We start from the raw sequence: 19596 nt of genomic DNA, 5'->3' as shown, positions 1-19596 counted from the left end.
AGTGGCTATTTGCTAGTATTGGATCAGCTGAAATACTGTATAAATCCTTGTAGCTGATTGTATTTCGGAGCACTTTATTGACTGCTTCCCATGATATATATATCGTGAATAACGTTGGTCAATACTGAAGGTCTGTTTCCAAGATTTTCTTCAACACTCAAATAAAAGCTTTTATTTCTCCTTCATAATTGTTTGATGTACTTGTCCAAAAACTATTATTTGATTGTATAGGCCACCCAGACTGTCCTGTATCTCAACATTCTCCAGTCATCTTCAGTTAATGAATATTTTGCTTGTCCATGCTGAATACGAGATGGACAATGCACAATATTATACTCAATCTGCTATTTTTTGTTTACTCATCTTAACTAAATGTTCCTGATGGAGACTTATTGTTCAACTCATCAATTTCCTTCTTGACTCTGTATTAGTGTGAGTACAGTTTGTGATTATGAATGTACAAGCACTGATCTCTCGTTAGAGTTTAACGATGTGCAAATGACCCATTTTTCCTCAATCTGTTTCTCATCATGACTCAATTCTCGCTCTAAACTAGCATACTAACCCCATCACCATGTGCTTCGAGAACGGGCTGTAACATTATAAATGTCCTTTAGAAATTCGAATGCGCTACATCTGCATCCATCCGGCTTCGTTTATCCTCATAGATTAGGGACTATTTAGCCACGTTTTGCTTTTCAGAAAACACTGCTGGCTTTGCTTCATTTCAAAATATCTTGCACCAAATTCCTTTAAAAAGGCGGTGTAGCAATGTTTTCGCTAACAGTAACTGTTAGACTGACACAGACGTTATTTCTTGGTTCTGATTCCCATCCTTCGTTTGAGGAGGAGTGTACTTTGTGGTAATCTCTGTCAGTGAGAGGGATTGAACCTTAGTCAGTGACAGGGATTGAATCCATTCTGTTGGCATCAGTGTGCATCATAAACCAGCTGACAGCGAACCAATCTTCCCTCAGAAGGTTCAGGTCAGAATAGAATCAGAAGCGAGCAGTGCCATCCATCTGGTAAATGAAGGTGAGGCTGTGCAATTCAAAGGGCTGAACGACTGTTCAGGATTAAAACAGCGATGCTGCTGAATGAAAATAGGTCGTTGTGATGTTAGCCCCTGTCAGGTAAAACAGTGACAATGATTTGACTGTATAGAGGGTAAACACCATGACAACTATTTCCCTCTGAGAAATGAGCCGGTGTACAGCATGAAAAAAATGTATTTTAAGAACATTTAATATTCACAAGTGCAATCCTCAGCCACATCAGAATAGGCTGTTCTGAGTGAGATCACGGGCTGATATTTACTTAGTTTATGAAGAAAGGTTTGGTTTAACTTTTTTCTTAACCAACGTCAATATCAAAAGGAAAGGATGTTTCATCATCTTCGTCATCTCTTCCCTGAATTTGGTTTTATAGCTGTATAAATACGTGGGTTTGTACAGGAACTCATGAGAATGTACCCAGATTCAGTGGCAAAATATGTTGGAGCTGTGTTATCACCTCGGTAATATGCTGTTGTTGTGAGCTCGCTGGTTAAAAAGTTAACGACTGCTGTTAGCCACAATAGGACAAAACTGCCTGATACACTGAACAGTAACACGATGGATTTCCTTCTGCTTTTCATCTCAGGATCAGTGCTATTCTCATTGCTGAGACCCCACAGTGCGCTGCATACTTTGCTTGTCACTAAAATACGCTGGAATGTCAAAGAGTTAAGCAGTAATATCAAACAAAAAGGCAGCCATGCAACTAAAATTTATTTCTGCCAAGAGTAGGTCTCACCTGAAGGCGAAAAATAAAAGGCCATATTGGAGCGACAGCCCCAGGCAACGCTTGAAATTATTCAGCTGGAGTCATAGGCAAACCAGAAAAAGAAATCAGGGCAGACAGCGTGGTTGAAATCACAGTGGCAATTCTCACTGTGCGGTAGTTTAATTTGAACTTCTGACAACAGATTGTTACAAACCGGTAAATTGCAAAGAAGAAAGTGAACCACACAGACATATCCAGTGTGGCAGGATTAACACAGAGAATGAACTAACAAACAGCATTGTAGGATAGAAATGAATGTGTAAAGTGATAATTCAAAATATGATGCACAATTATAATAAAAAATGTCACCAGGAAATCTGCAGTTGCCATGGCAATTATGTAAGGCAAGATACATTTAGAAAGTCCATAATTTCCACTGGAGAGAATGACGATGACCAGTAGGTTTGCTGTAAGAATGAAAGAGAAGAGATTAGAAGTCGGATTCCATAAAGAAATATCACGGAAATGTTTGGGAAATAGTTGGAGGTGAGTTTACAGCGAGTTTCCCAAAGATTTGTGTACAATGTAGACGAACGGACTGCATTTTGAGGTCAAAACAACATTGAAAATTTAAAGTCTGTGCTCTTCCAATAAACTTTATATTTCACTAATGGCAAAATCTAAATTAATTCTAGATAATTGCTAAATATTTCTTGATTCCAATAAAACATTCTGTTTGGACACAGACATTGCATTAACATCCAAGAGTTGATTTTCTTTGCTGATACCTATCCTGGAGGCGCTGCTCAGTAAATGTGCATCATTGAGTCTGTATTCCCCAGTTCCTTCTGATGGATAAGTGACTCTGCAATGAGGATTATTCCTGAAATCTGTTACATGAACACCAAGACATTCACTGTCCAAGAAGAAAAATAACATTGTCTTACCAAGAACACCAAAGGCTGCAATAAGAGGATAGTAAATGTTCTTTATTTGGAGAATTGTAACCAAACTTTCATGAAGAATAAAAAAATTCCCTTACATTATCGGGCTTCGTGTGAAATCCATCGGAGGTCCTCAATTTCACCTTCTTTATAAATCAAGCCATCTCTCCCTCAGATTAAATGAGACCATATAATAACTGTGTCAAAACAATTAGTGGCAGTCCTTTAGCAAACAAGAGATGGCTTTCTACCTCAGCGTGGCTGGTTCATCAGGGGGTTAATTACAAAGCTCAGGCCATGAATTCCCAAACATTAGAGTTTCTTTGAGTGTGTGTGTGTGTGTCTGTCTGTCTGTGTGTGTCTGTGTGTGCGTGTTTCCCAGAGGAAGGGAAGATGAACCCATTGTGTAGGGAATATTTTGTGAAGGCTAGATAGATCATTCCACTAGTCATTACTGTTGTGGAATGATGCTAATTTAAGAAAATCTTCAATGAAGTGTCATTTAATAATATTGTTTAGTCTAAGAATGACAGTGCAATATAATGATACTGACTGCTGTTAATTTCCTCACAGTACAATGCATTGTGTACGTCATTAGCAGTGATGGGAACTGTTATGTAAGATTACTCTTGATTGGCACCTACTCATATTCCTGGCGATGCACAAAATCTAGCATTAACGTTAACTCTAACAGCGCACAGGAAATACTCTAACATGGTGTAAAAGATAACCTGTCTAGACAGCATGGTGGTGCGCACACATGCAGACACTCGTACACACACACATGTAAGCACACACACACACAAACATACACACACACACACACACACACACATACAGTATCAAAGGAACGTTGAATGCAAAGGATTATTTAGATTTCTGAAATCCCTGTGTGTCAGATTAACACAGGAAATTCATCCAGCTCGGTCAGGCTTAAGATTCCCCTCCCAGATAATGGAAACTGTTCATGTGGACATTTGGAAACGGGAATCTAACCGAGCAGAACGGAGAGAATCAAACAAGGAAATTTGCAATGAATGTATAGAATGCTTCCATCCAGTTGAGAATGTTGCGAATGTGATATCATAGAATCATCGATTAATACCGTACAGGAGAGGACATTCGACCCAACAAGTCTCTGCCACCAATAGCACACTCATCCCGAAACAAATCCCACGTTCCACACTAGGCCGAGAGCCTTGACTGCACCATGTGACCAACCAGGTGCTTTTTAAAGTTTGGGAAGTTTCCCATCTCAATTACCCACTCACACAGTGAATTCCAGATTCCCACCGCTCTCTGGTGGGAACATAATCCTCAAATTCACTTTGAAAACTCCTGCCTTTCACTTTAAAAGTGTGCCCCTTGTTATTGACTCTCCAGTCAAGATATTTGACCATATGGTTGATCAGATTAAACTGTGTGCATGTGTGACAGTGTGTCTCTGCACAAGGGTGTGTGATAGTGTGTAAGAGCATGTGATTACATATGTGTGAGTGTTTGAGTGAGCAAGGACAAGAATGTGCATTGTGTGTGTGTGTGCGCGCGCACGCGTGCCGACTGTGCAATGTGTCATTTAATGAGAGTGACTGAATAAGAGTGAGGGGGTGTGAGTGTGAGGGTTTTCGCTGCAAAGTATGAGAGTCTGAGAGCAGGAAATTGAGTTTGAGAGCGGATGTGGGTGTGTCAGAGTCAGTGACTGTGTGTGACACAGTGAGAGCAGTGGGTGTTTGGCATCGAGTGTGAGAGACTGTGACAGTATGTATGATTGTACAGTGGTCTGTATGTTTTGTGTATTATTACTGGGGCAGAGACAGGTTGGGGTTTATGGACAGTTACACCATGGGATCATCGACACTCAGACTGTGCACTCGGATGGACACATGCAGGCAGACAGGCACAGTCTCACATCAACATACTTAGGAACACCATTAGAAATACACACTCTCTCTCTCGCTAAAAACACACACAAATGCAAAATAACAGAGTTCAAAATTACTGCTATTAATCATAATAATAAAAATTCAGATATCGAATTATTACACAGAAACACATGAAACTGGAATTGAGTCGGTCACTTGCGCGCTGGAACTGACTCCACCATTTCAGAATTCACCATACCCATCGTCCCAGAGTAACCTTAGATTCTTATTATGCAAGGGAATACATCTACCTGTAACTTAAATATATTCGTTGTCCCAGAAAGTGATGGGATGGGGACAATCAGTTCCAAAGTTACACAGCCCTAAAAACTAAATTCTCATCTGTGTCCAAAAAGGGTGACTCCCCCACTAATGTTCAAACCGTGCCCACAGTCTGAACTCACCCACAAGGAGAAACATCCATTGCCCATCCACCATATCCAGATCATGAGAGAAATTATAGACATTGATCAGGTTATACTTAACTCGTCTGAACTCCAGCAGGAACAATCCCTGTCTGTCCACCCATCCCCAAAGCACAAGTCACTCAATCAAAGGATTATTGGAGTAAAATATGAGAGGCATGGAGAAAGTTGACAGCCATCCGCTTGTCCCCAGGGTAGGAAAGTCTAAGACTAGAGGGCATGAAAATGTTGGGCTGAAGGGCCTGTTTCCATGCTATCAAACTCCATGGCTCTTTGACTCTGTGAGAGCCTATGGTACAAGACAATTGGATTGCCAATCAGTGATCCTGGTGTCACCAAATTCCCTGTCACATCAAGCCTATGGCTCAACCGCCCATGAGATAGGGCTGAAATTTATCAGTTGTTACAACACAGGGTAAACCCCTCTGCAAATGTAAACCCAACACACAGAAGCTGACTTTGTGCCGTAAACTGTTACATTTCAAGATACAAAGATTTATCCCAGATGTGACTATTTGAAGTAAAAACTAACAATTTTATTCTTTAAGTCCCACAGAGAACCTTAAAACAATAGCTATTGACAACTCATTTCTCTTAAATCTATCTTTCACCTCTCACTCTACAATACTGGTCCAATTTTATTTTAAAACTGAATTAAGATTTACAAAATAAATCATGTTTCAAAACCAGCCAGCATTGTAGATTTTCCTCTGTGTTTTCCTGGGTTATCTTTTCTTCTGTCTTCTCTTGCACAACGTTTCTTATTGACAGGTACCATTCAGAGAACCACTATTACGCGTGGGAACACCTCCCACCTTGTACATGGCAGGTACTCATGTGAATCAACCAACGTTGTCTATCTAAGACATTGCAGGCAATGATGCCCGGTGGCATGGTACATTGGGGAAACTGAGCAAACGCTACGTCAACGGATGAATGGGCACCACACAACAATCAACAGACAGGAGGGTTCCCTCCCAGTTGGGGAACTCTTCAGTGGTCCAGGACATTCAGCCTCAGACCTTTGGGTGACCATCCTCCAAGGTGCACTTCTGGACAGGCAGCAGAGAAAAGTGGCCGAGCAGAGGGTGAAGGCTAAGTTCGGTACCCATAGGGAGGGCCTCAACCGGGACCTTGGGTTCATGTCACATTACAGGTGATCACCATTGCACTACAGATATTCCCACACACACACTCTCACATACACACGAACACAGGTACACACAGACGCACAAACATACACTCAAACACACCCATATAGACACACACACTCTCACTCTCACACATGCACCCCCTCACAGACTTAAGACACTCTGCACTCACTACAGACACACACACACACTTTCTCACACTCACAACCCCCACCCCAGACAGACAAACACACACAGACAGACAAAGACCCAAATGCACACATATATTTTGTGGGGTGAATTTGTACTTGCAGAGTTACATTGTACTTTGCTCAAAAACTGCATGCATTCATGTAGAACTCTGAGCTCAAAAAAGGCATGAATTTATGTAAAACTCTGTTATCTCACTTTTTAGATTAGAATCAATCTAAACATCATGGCATAGACAGAGAACACAGGTGGCCAACACCTTCAACATATTGTCTAGCTATCACCACTGTTAACAGCTAACCCGAGAATGCTACTTGAAAAAAAAGGTTTTGTGATTTACACATGAAAGAAGTGAAACTATCAGTGTATTCTAACAGATGAAAGGCTTAACACACAATCAATTTCTCAATGTATAATTTCTGTTACATCACACTGTAAATTTTTGCTATAAACTCTGTGTTACGATCGAGTCCTCCACTATCACCTGATGAAGGAGTGTCGCTCCGAAAGCTTGTGTGCTTCCAATTAAACCTGTTGGACTATAACCTGGTGTTGTGTAATGTTTCACTTTGTACACCTCAGTCCAACAACGGCATCTCCAAATCATGAGTAAAATTCAAATTCGATTAGATTTTGATATCTGAGTCATAATTTAAACGGATTGGCCAAATTTGAATTTGTTTTTTTTCCCCTGGCAACGCAACCCCCGTTATTTGTTTCAAGCAAATGTTCCCTTTTTAAATTGTTCAGCACACTCTGTGCTTTCAGTCAGTCCTTGCCAGCTTCCTCTCTTTCTTCAAGGTCCAGTACACATCTAAACCTTCATACCACCGTCCCCTAAAGAAAAAAAAAGAGTCTTCATAATGAAAATATGGCATCTTCTTTTTCTCTATCCCTTCGCCACATGACTACAACATACATATGACTTTAATCTAAGTTCATTTTAACTGCCTCCCGCATATATACAAAACATTGAATAGATACCAAGCACATCTATACTTTATCAGCTAAATTCACTGTAATTTAGTGATGACATTCTTACAACCAGCAATATGCACGATTTGTAAATTGAAAGTCAGTAACATAAGACTCCAGTGAAATAGTCTTATGCTGTTGTCTTTAAAGCATTCGAAGAATTTAAGGGGACGATGATCCTTGCACACAACCATCTCTGACACGACACTTGTGACATGCATATTAAAATGCTGTAAGGCCAGTACCAAATTCAACAGTTCATTTTCGATCGTGGAGTATTTCCTCTGGTGGATGTTGAGTTTCTTCAAAAAATAACCAATTGGCAGATCAATCCCATCCTCACTTTCATGTAGGAGTACAGCTACAAATCCTGTTAGTAGCATCAATGAAAACTTTGAGGGATTTCGAAAAATTTGGTGTCGCTAAAACTGGTTTCGTGGTTAATATTGCTTTCAAATGATTGAATGCGTCCTGGAATTGTTCTGTCCAGTGAAACTCTGTGTTCTTCTTCAGCAAATCTATTAGCGGTGCCACTACATTGCTGAAGTATGGAACAAACTTCCAATAGAATCCGCTGAGTCCCAGAAAACCAAGCACCTCTTTCTTCGAGGTTGGTCATGGAAATTCCTCGATGGCCTTCGTTTTTGTTTTCTGTGTGGTCAACCTTCTCAGACCGATGATGCATCCCAAAAATGTCAACATTGCTTTCACGAATTCAGTTTTGTTTAAGCATATTTGTTTAACCACTGTGCCACTGTGCCACCGTGGGCGGCACGGTGGCACAGTGGTTAGCACTGCTGCCTCACAGCGCCTGAGACCCGGGTTCAATTCCTGCCTCAGGCGACTGACTGTGTGGAGTTTGCACATTCTCCCCGTGCCTGCGTGGGTTTCCTCCGGGTGCTCCGGTTTCCTCCCACAGTCCAAAAGATGTGCAGGGTCAGGTGAATTGGCCATGCTAAATTGCCCGTAGTGTTAGGTAAGGGGTAAATGTAGGGGTATGGGTGGGTTTCGCTTCGGCGGGTCGGTGTGGACTTGTTGGGCCGAAGGGCCTGTTTCCACACTGTAATGTAATCTAATCTAATCTAATCTAATCTAAAAAAATCTAATATTCCGAGTTTTGCTTCTCACCGTCATTCTTAGGGCTCGGCCAACGGTATCATGTGGTATTTCCAGGACTTACTAAAGATCGCTACATCTTCCAAATAGACTGCACAGTTTGTTAACCCAGGCACACTCTGTTCATGAGTGTTTGAAATGCGGCGGGTGTGTTCTTCATTCCAAAAAAAAAACTTTAAGCTGATAGAGCTCATTTGGGGTTACAAACGCAAACATTTCCTTTGTTGTCTCTGATAAAGGTAATTGCCAGTAACCCCGCAGTAAGTCCAAATCGGTGATTGTAACTGGCTTGTTGGACTTTGTCGATACAGTCTTCCAATCTCGGAATTGGACATGATTTTGATTTTTAACAGCATTGACCTTGCGATAATCCATGCAGTGCCGTTGAGTCCCGTTTGGTTTGGGAACCAAGACAATCAGCGAATTCCCCTTGCTCTGGCTTGGTTCGATGAAATTGTCATTGAGCACGGCCTCCACCTCTTTCTGGATCTGTCTGCCTATGAGAGGATTAAGCCAGTAGGACTATTATTTTATCAGAACAGTATTCCCTACGTCTACTTCATGTACAACAGCATTTGCCCTGTCTATCTGACTTTTATATATATCCTGATATTCAGTGACAAATCTTCCAACTGTGTTCTTTGTTCCTGAGACAGATAGATCAATAACCAATCCCACTCCTTAAGGATTTCTTCATTTTTTAAACATTTTAAGACATATAAAAATCAACACCATCTGGATTTGATTCCTCACTCTGTGGGGCAGTAACTAACACCTGTTTCTCCAGTTCTTTCTCTCTCGTCTAACACTTATTCAATATCTTCACATGACATGCCTGATAAAGGGTTTCTTTTTCCCATCTGGCATCTTTCCTAGATAGTTCACCTGACTCAACATTTTCTCAATTTGATAGGGACCACTAAACCTGGCTTTGAAGGGTTCTTCTATCATTGGTAACACGATATCCACTTGGAAAAGGTCCGAGTCAGAGAGCGTTTTTATCTGCCACCTGCTTCATTCCATGCTGTGCCGTCTTTAGAAGTTGTTTAGCCGACTCACCTACTCGATTTAAACTCACCCTCACTTCTAATACATAATCTAATTGTGAGATCTCCGACTTTGGTCCAATAAACTTCTCTTTAATTAATTTCAAAGGGCCTTTCACTTCATGCATGAATATTAACTCGAAGGGAGTGAGCTGAGTAGATTCATTTGGCGCATCTCCAATGGCAAACAATACGAATGGGATACGTTTATCTCAATCATTCAGATAATCCTGACAGTATGCTCTCAACATGGACTTCAAAGTATGATGCCACATTTCTAAAGCTCCCTGGGATTCAGCATGATACGCACTGGATTTAAAGTGCTGTATACCTCAACTATCCATACCCTCCTTAAACAGCCGAGCAGTAAAATTTGATGCTTGGTTCGACTGAATCTCTCTGGGTAGCCCATACAATGTAAAGAAGGCCATTAAGTTCCCACAACCCTTTTTGCCTCGATACTCCGGAATGGAATTGCCTCTGGAAATCTGGTAGTCACATGCATTAAGGTTAACAAGCACTGGTTCCCACTTTTCGTTCTCGCGAGGGGACCTACACAATCAGTTATAACCCGCATGAAAGGTTCTTCAATGTGGGAATTGGCAACAAAGCTGCTGTTTTAATTACCACCTGTGGTTTACCTACCATTTGGCATTAATGACACATACAGCTAAAGGGAATCACACCCTTGTGCATTCCAGGCCAATAAAAATTATTTTGTACCTGAGCCTGAGCCTTTGGTACCCCGAGGTGACCTCCTGCTAGTATTCCATCTGCTATCCGTAACACATCCTGTCTATATGCTACCAGCAACACAATCGGATGCACTTTGGCCCATTTCTCTTCTGTACTAACCTGCTATGATCTCTATTTTGGTTTTAGGATTCTATCTTTCAAATAAAATCCTCAGGATTATTCGCTGCATCCTTTATAGAGTACACATCCACATATATAAATATCTTTTTTCATCTTGTTCTCCTGTTGCAAGTCCCTTAGCCTTTCAGGCCTAAACACTTCTGTCTGGCCCTCTACCTGTTCAGGTTTTTTTTTTCCTGAACCATTTCATCAGACAGGATATCCGCTAACTGAACCTCAACTCCTTCAGCTTTCTCTTTAGTTTTTACTTCGTGCTGTGATTTATGATAGTGGGATCTGGCACCCACACAGTCTGGGAAAATACCAGGATATTTCTGTTTTAACTCCTCAGTTTCTTGGTCTTCCTTGGGTTTTTCCTCAACAACGGACCACCTTGGACCCTGCCAAATCATTCCCAAAAACAAATTGGATTCCTGGAACTGACACTCTGTCAATCACTCCTACTGCAAATTACCCAGTCTTCAGTTGGCACTTCAAAATAGATCAGACATAGGGGAATGCTACATTTCTGTCCACCTATTCCACAAATTGCCACACTCTCGTGTAACAGATCAGAAAAGGTGCATAGTCACTCATCCCTTACTATCAGCGACTGGTTAGATTATGTATCTCTCAAAATCATAACTTCTTGTCCTACTCCCCCTTGTTCTTTCTGATTAAACTTTACCCACAGAGGTGAATTAGTTGTAGAGATCAGATACTAACTCCATACCCAGCCCCTGTCCAGACTGTGCACTCTCCTGCAGCTCCTCGGCTCTTCTTGGGGTTTCCTTTTCTACTTCTACTAATGCTACTGGCTTAGCTTATTTTACCACATCTTTTCCCATAATGCCTTTCTTCAACAACCAGCACTGTGACTTTATGTGTCCCACTTTACCACAGTGGAAACACCTGAGGCCTTTCAACTCCCTGTCCACCCTCTTTGGCTTCTTTTTTGTCCTGTGGTAAATTCTTACCAGTGCTCTCTTCTCATGGTTTTGCAGTGTAGGATCTTCACTTCTCCCAACTTCTGTATCTCATAGTACAAGATTATGGCCGGAGGCTTGTCTTATGCACCAACATGTATCCATCTGCTATTCTTGCTGCCCTTCTCACTTTCTGACCTTTCTGTTCCTCCACGTGAATTCTTAACATTTCTGATAGAGAATTTTTAAACTTCTCCAGCAGCATAGCCTCTCGTAAGGCCTGACACATCCTCTATTTTTAAAGCATGCAGCCATCTGTAAAATGGCTATTTTTAATTCTTTCGAACTTGGAATAAGTCTGACCTGGATCCTTCTTTTTGTTTCTGAAACACTGTCTGTATTCTTCTGGTATCAATTCATAAGCAGTTAAAATAGCGTGTGTGACCTCTTCATAATCTCTTGATCCCTCATCTGACATAACTTTCTCCGCCTCCCAGTTTAGTCTTAACAAACATGGGACCACTCCATCTGCCCAGACAACGTTTCAAATGAAATAAAGAATGTTTTGACATCTTTCTCATCAAAATGCGGCAGAGTTTTGACATATTTGTTTATATCACTACCATCTGTTTTAATCTCCATCCTGGTAACTTGAATTTGCTGACGAAGTCGCAACCTCTCAAGTTCAAATTCTCTCTCCTTTTGCTCAGTGAAGAACGGTCTCTCTCTTTCTTAATTCTCTCTCTCTCTTTCTCGCTCCCTTTCGTCTCTCTCTCTCCCTCTTTGCTCAGCTAAAAAACTTATCTTTTTCTCTTTTGTCTCTCTCTCTCTCTTTCTCTCTCTCTCTCTCCCTTTTCTCTGTCTTTGTTTATATCCTAACTACATTTTCCTCAATTGTAATTAAAGTTTTTCCACCTCGACTGCAATTATCTGTTTCTCTAATACACCTAAGTGTTTGCGTAATTCCTTTATAATTTCCACTTTACTTTAATCCTTGGTCAAACCCAAATCTAACTTATTTACTAATTCTAAAAGTATGGCCTTTTTCTTACTTTATAAACTTTCTTGGCAAATTTGAGAATCATCTTCAAATTCCAGAAATTCTTTGGCAATTCTAAGAGCCATTTCTCTCACTTTTAACCAACCACAAGTCATTGAAATTAAACAAATTGTCCCACCCACACTTTATTTAAAGATCTAGGACACTAACCTGCAAGTAATTAAATCCACTGGGTTTTCACATTCCCCAAATCGATTCAAATCTGTCCAAATCCCAGCGCGGATCTGTCTAAACCTGTTCAAATCGTGCACAAAAGCCCCCAAACTGTTATGGCATGGGGTAAATCCCTCTGCTAATTTAAACCAGCAACACAGAAAAGATTCACCCCGTGCTGTAATCTGTTAAAATTCAAGAGGCAAAGAAATTTCCCAGAGGTCACTATTTAAAGTAAAAATTAGCAACTTTATTCTTTAAGTCGAACAGAGAATATTGAAACCAACATCTATTTGAAACTTCTTCCTCTTAAACTTATCTTTTCCTCCCACTCTACAATACTAGTCTGACAAAAAAATCCTGATAATGATTTACAAAATAAAATCCCGTTTCAAACCTAGTCAGCTTTGCTGCATCTCCTTGGTAGATTTTCCTTTGCAGATTCTCACCAGGTCGGCCTCGATGTTCTGCTGTGCAAACCCCTTCCCCAGACAGGCACCTTTCAGAGACCTCTTGTGCGAGCAGTGTCCGTGCCAGTTCTCTCTCAACTGTTCAACAATGTCCCGTCTTATATCCTAAAACATCAGATCGTTTCATTGGTTTTAATATTATTAAAATATTAAATTCAAACTTGATTGGAGTTTGGTATCTTGGGACATAATTAAATCTGATTGTCCGAATATGAATTGCATTTTGTCTCATGGCAACCTATCTGTTCTATTTGTGTCGTCCACGTGTTGCATTGTCAACTTGTTCAGAACACTTTATGCTCGATCAGGTAGTTTTGCTAGCTTTTCAACTCCCTTAAAGGTACAGTACCTCTACACCTTCATAACACTTCCTACCATCAATCCAATTTTGTATCCAGTTGGCTAGCTCTCCTGGATCCCATGAGATTTAACGTTACTCAACAACCTACCCATACGATACCTTATCAAAGATCTTGATTAAGTCCATGCAGAAAATGGTTATTGCACAGTCTTCATCTACCTCGTGGTTCCCACTTCAAAAAAAAAACAGAATCAATCAGGACTTTGTTTTGGCTAGAGTTGGAGAATTGTGTACAGTTCTCACTGAAACCAGAGGATGGATGTGATTGGACTGGAGGAAGTGCAAAGGAGATTCTCCATGAATGTTGCTGGGGGTGTCACAATGCAGCTGTGAAGAGGGTGGTTCATAAGCTCGGGCTGCTTTCTTTAGAGCAGGAATCGGGTTATATAATACTATGTGGGGCATGGACATTGCGGATAAACAGTAGTTGTTTTCCCATTGTCGAATGTCCAATAACAAGGCGGGATAATTTTAAACTGAAAGGCTTAGGGGGGAGCATGAGGAAAACACTTCTCACCTCGAGGATGGAAGGGGCCTGCAATACACTGACTGGAGGGTAGTTGAGACGAGAAACCTCTCAACCTTTAAACAATACTTGATGAACAGTTGAAATATCATAACATTCAAGCCCACAGGCCAAGTGCTGAAAAATAGGATGAATGTGGATTCAGTATAATTTCAGTGGGACAAACATGATAGGCTGCCCAGCTATTTCTCCTCTATGTGATTCTGTCATTTTGTAATTCTGAAGGGAAGGATCCGAATTAGTTTCTTTTCTCGTATTTGTCTGAGTATCAGTTCCAGTTCTTGATATGATCAGTATCAGCTTCAAGTTCTGTATTAGAGTGCTCTTTCACAGATAGAATTTCCCAAATATGTTGTAAAACTGAATGAACAAGAACAACAGTGGGACAACAGGGTGCAGCAGAACAGCTCTCAAGGAGCTCGACAGCATGAGGTACTGAATGACTGTATAACCTCAGCAAAATGAAGGGCTTCACGAAAAAGAATATCAGAAGATATTTAGATATGTATGGCATTGTTAGGATATGGAACAATGCAAGTATTGTCATTTGAAGATAAATTGAAATTAACTTTGATGCCTGATAGGTTCAGATTAATCTAGTCTTTAGGGTATTCAATTACAGCGAAAAATCTCAATGATATCACATCACTAAAATAAACCTGTTGTCATACTTTGTTTGTTCAAAATGATATAAAAAATTTAAGATATAATCACAATTTCTCTGTGGAGATACAATACAGTATATATAAAAAAAATACTGTTACTGTGTCAGTTGCAGTTTCGAGGGAATGCTCCCGTTCCAACTGATTGGCAGCAGCAGGGAGAGGTTGTTTCACAAACAACAAAATGCATCTTCCAATACAAAAGGTCGTCAAAGTATATTGCACCATCCTTGCTGTTGTTGGTATTCCTGGTAAGTCTTATAACAACTTAAGTTGCGTACATCTCTGTATTAAATCAGACTTATTCCACTCTATGACTCTCATTTTATTTCCATTTAGCAAGGCAAATACTGATGCCAAATTCCAGTATCCTCACTTATTGAGTTCAAAGAAATTCGTTTGATTAGTAGGTTCCTCAGTAATGTGCAGCATTACCTGTTTCTCTATACTGTGCAGAATGGGTTTACCCAGAGCCCACATTGATGGGGTTGGGCTGAGCACCAGCCCTGGATGGTCTAGAAAGTGTTTAGCAAGACCTCTCTCTCTCTCTCTCTCTCTCTCTCTCTCTCTCTCTCTGTGGGAGTCCAAAGCCTGCTATTGGTCAGATGGGTTTTTATAACAATCCACCTGTTAGTGATACCTGGTATTTCCCATTCCTTGATGGGAAGGGATTTTGTTGGGGGTCTTGCTCAGGCAGCTCGCTCTAAATAGGCCCAGATACAACAGGTGGGCAAAGATCGAGTAGAACAAGGTATTACAGAGTGAGAAGAGAATGTCAGCATCGACAGCTTTGACCATCTTATCTGTTTTTTCAGTCAGTGGATGTGTGGGGGCATGATATTTGTGAGGATAGTTCACTGGGAGGGCCATTGAATACAGGATTCCAATTATGATGTGTAATGTTGGATTATTTGATTGGCAAAAAGACGAGAGAGTTGTGCCATTTGTAAAACGGTGGACAGTGCTGTGATGTGGAGTTTACTTGGACAAATACTGAGATCTGGAGTACAGTGGTAGCAGCTCTCACACATAGGAACAAACAACATTGTCTAACAGGATGTTTCCCATGTTGCACTTTGTTGCTGTTACCCTTTGATGCTCCTGGAGCAATACTGGTCAATGTGAAAGGGCTCCCACGTACATTCGTTTGGGATTGTTATTTGGACTTTGATTACCAGTTTGGATAAGTGTTATTATTATTTTGATTATTGTTATGGTTATTTGAGCGTACCTTTAGGTGAATCCTATGGATATATTTTAAAACCAATTCAATGTGAGACCATAGAGTTACACCATCGAGGGCAGTATCCCGTCAACTTTGCGAGATCTCTGTTCTTCCACCTGGTCCACGGGGCTCAGAACAGTGGAGATTGGGTGGTACAATAGGGTTTTTCACTGATGAATGGCAAGTTGGTTTGGGGTGACTGGTGTGCGATTTAGGATATTTGATATTGTTGTGTTCCTCCGAGGGTCCAATCGGGATCAAAAACATCCGGCCATACGGACTGATTGTTAGCTCTGCTGTTGGGATGTTCAGTTGACCTGATGCTCAGGACTCAGGGACTTGTTGAGTTGGATAATATATCTGGGTCACCGGTTGATTCATGTCCATCCGTAGCACACTGCTAAAAGAATATGAATTATAGATGTATATTGTTGAATCCTTTGATTGTCAAAAAAGATATGTATGTTGTACTGCCTCATTACCCTGGATCGAATGATGTTCTTGGCCCCACAACATGGCACGTCATTGCACCAAGTGTCACACGGGATGTCTGTCCAAATAGTGAATGTGATTTATAGGTGGGGTGTTTATAGGAGGTCACATTTCGATACTGAGTAAAGCCACCCTGTTTCTTAGCTGTTGAAGTTTGGAAATTGTGTAGTGGGGTGGGAATGAGTTAGTATCGAAGGGATTCGTTGTTGCCAGCTCACAGTTGGATGTTTATAAATGTTTGCAGTATTGTAAACACTGAGCTGTTCACTCCCATAGCACACTGTAAATGTCAGGGCTGCTACACTAACCCTGCTGGCTGGGAGATATCTGGCACAGTGTGTTTTACATCAGGGGAGTAACACAGTGGATCAAACTCTTTGATGCAATAACGTCTCCTTTCTTAAATTCCAAAATAGTTCACTTGACAGAAAATGTTATTGTTGCAGTGTTGGGTGGAAAAATATCAAATGAGATTCATATGGCATTCGATAAGACTGTAAGAATGAGAGAACATGACTACCATAGTGCCACAGGTTTGTGCAGTACAGAAGACTGAGTCAACAGCAATAACAACAACAAAACAGATACTGCTGGGAAAGGTCAGCAGGTCTGGCAGCATCTGTGGAGAGAAATCACAGGAAACGTTTCAGATCCAGGAACAGTATGCAATGGATTGCAAATCGGAAATCTTTGCAGCTGGCTGCATATGTTTGGCGCTCAGTTTATAAAGTGAAATGTCCCAGTAAAGATGTGATAGTTGTTATGAAATTAAAATGGCAGATTAACAACGTTAGTTCAATGAAGTGCCCTGTACAAATATTTTGTTGACCCAAATAATATTTTTGGTACTGATTAATCTTCCAGCAAGGTTAGGACAAGCTCGGGGATGTGGCTACATTAATTTACTACTTGTACGTTATTAATCATGGATTTACAGCTGGACTGTTTCACATCAGTATTTGATTGGAATACTGATTCAACAATTTGAATAATTGTTGAATCTGCTTTTCATAATCTGCCCACAGTTAAATTTCGAGTGATCGCTGCTCTTCACTTTGAGGTGTGTGTCCTCCTTTGAGGAGGAAGTGAACCGTTAATCAGTGAAAAGTCAATCAGCTTTAAGACAATATATAAAAATACCAATGAATGGGAATACAAATGTCTGTTTCACCAAATAACTAACTTTACTAACTGCAATATTAAGATTATGGTTGATAATTAAATTGGGGAGAATCACCTCGAATTGACAGTCCAGAATTCCGAACATTTAAAATGGTGCTTTAATATACCTCTCTTTCTACCAAGTGCTCTAACGCTGAATAAGTATTCCACATTAATGAACTTCATTTGCCATTTCTTTTATTAGTGCAGATATTATTTCCATATCTACGTCACAAAGTTCTTTATATCTAGGTGCGTCTGTGTCCTCTCTGTCAATAACATTGCTCACAAGTCCAGTTTCCAGCATTAGGAGCATTTCTCTTACTTTAGTGTGATAGTGACAAACGTTCCGACTCGGCCAGGAGCCCAAACTCTGTCACTCGTTGCTTGTTTATTGTACTGTAACCTCTGGCCTTCCGACGCAGCCACATGTTGCCTGACTTTTCCAGCTCCGCATTCTATCCACTCTGACTTCCAGCATCTGCTGTCCTTCCCATCTTCACATGTTAACTCTGTAATGCACTAAACTCAGAATTGTTTACCTTGCATTTACAGAAGGATTGATGATCTGTTCCTCAATTACTTATTTTTCCAGTTAACGTTTAATTCCTGAAAAGAAATCTTCAGCTCTTAAACACATTAATTCTGAGCAAATGTTCACAATAAGGAACCCTTGAAAAACTGAACTCAATGAGATTGCAACACTCTTTTGTTTCATCCTGACCTTAGGTGGAATTGGTGAGGGCTTTTGGAAGTCAGTCATCTTAGTCACTATACATCTCTGCTGGCTTCTGCATGGTGGTACTTTGACCCTAAAATCTGCAGCTGCCTCCTTTATCATAATTTCAAAATTAGAGATATAGATATAGCTTGAATTCCAGCATCAATAGATTTCTGTCTTTAACAATACCATGGACCAACCATTGACGAGAAAATGACCTGGCCCAGTCACACAAGTGCTGTAGCCACAGCAGTATGTCAGATACTCTGATAACTGTGATAGTAAGCTCCCTGACTGCCTCTATAATCCATGTCCACCATCCAGAAGCACAGGTCAGGGCTGGGATGGAATGATCTCCATGTTCTGGCTGAGTGCAGCTCAAATGCAGCATTGAGTGCAACACTCACAGATCTCCACATTGTACAGGACAGACAACTGGTCCTAATGATTGGCACACAGATCATTCAGTACTCACTCTCTTCACCAATGACACCATGACCAGCAATGAAAATCATCAACATGATGCAAACCAGTGCAAGTCTCATTTGAATAGTACTTTCCATGATCTTTCGGCAGAACAAGGACAGCAGATGCAGAGAAACACCATCACATGCAAGTTCTCTTTCAAACTAGATTTAATTCTGACTGAAAAATATTGTCATTCCTTCACTGTTGGTGGGTAAAAAGATTAGATTAGATTACCTACAGCATGGAAACAGGCCCTTCGGGCCAACAAATTCACACCGACCCTCTGAAGAGTAATCCACCCAGACGCATTCCCCTAACAATTTAGGATAGCATGACAATTTAGCATGGCCAATTCACCTGACCGGCACATATTTGGATTGTCGGAGGAAAGCCACGCAGACAATGTGCAAACTCCACACAGACAGACGACTGAGGTGGGAATTGAACCCAGGTCGCTGGTGCTGTGAGGCAGCAGGGCAAACCACTGAGCCACCATGCCATCCTGATTCTGCAACTGTACCCCAGAAACACAGTGGGCTTTCCTGTATCTCAGGCAATGTAGATGTTCAAAAAGGTAGATCTCCAATCCCATCAGAAAGGTGAATAGAGCTGGGCAATGAATATTGGCCCAGCCACGAAAGCTCACATTCCAGTGGGACATTTAAAAATAACGCCCATTACAACATCTGCAAGAGGATATTTCTGAACCCGAGAGGTGGCTAATGTCTCGGAGAATGTTTCGTTTGGCAGAGAGAAGGAGAAATGTCTTGGCTGAAAGAGTGGATGTTTGGTACTGAGCGGATAATCCCTATCATAGCTTATTTTACCAAATCCCATAAATTTCCGAATTCTTAATGGTTTCAAAGCCAGGAGACCGATTGTATTGCCTCAGTTTTCTTTGCTAAGTACTGGTCTGTGTGTTAATGTTTCAAACTCCGGTAAACTACGGTGATTTGAGTGGACAATCCCTTGTCTTCAAAACTG

At 40.9% G+C, this 19596-nt stretch overlaps 1 pseudogene; it reads right to left on the bottom strand.

The window, feature by feature from the left end:
- Positions 1-1322: 1322 nt before the first annotated feature.
- On the bottom strand, positions 1323-17854 carry LOC148138408 (uncharacterized; annotated as a pseudogene).
- Positions 17855-19596: the final 1742 nt, after the last annotated feature.

Source organism: Chiloscyllium plagiosum, unplaced genomic scaffold, assembly GCF_037043375.1.
Source record: "Chiloscyllium plagiosum isolate Xiang-an unplaced genomic scaffold, Cpla_swu_hap1 HiC_scaffold_40, whole genome shotgun sequence".
Lineage (NCBI taxonomy): Eukaryota > Metazoa > Chordata > Chondrichthyes > Orectolobiformes > Hemiscylliidae > Chiloscyllium > Chiloscyllium plagiosum.
The sequence above is the reverse complement of the archived record's forward strand: the minus strand, read 5'-3'. Positions and strand labels throughout refer to the sequence as shown.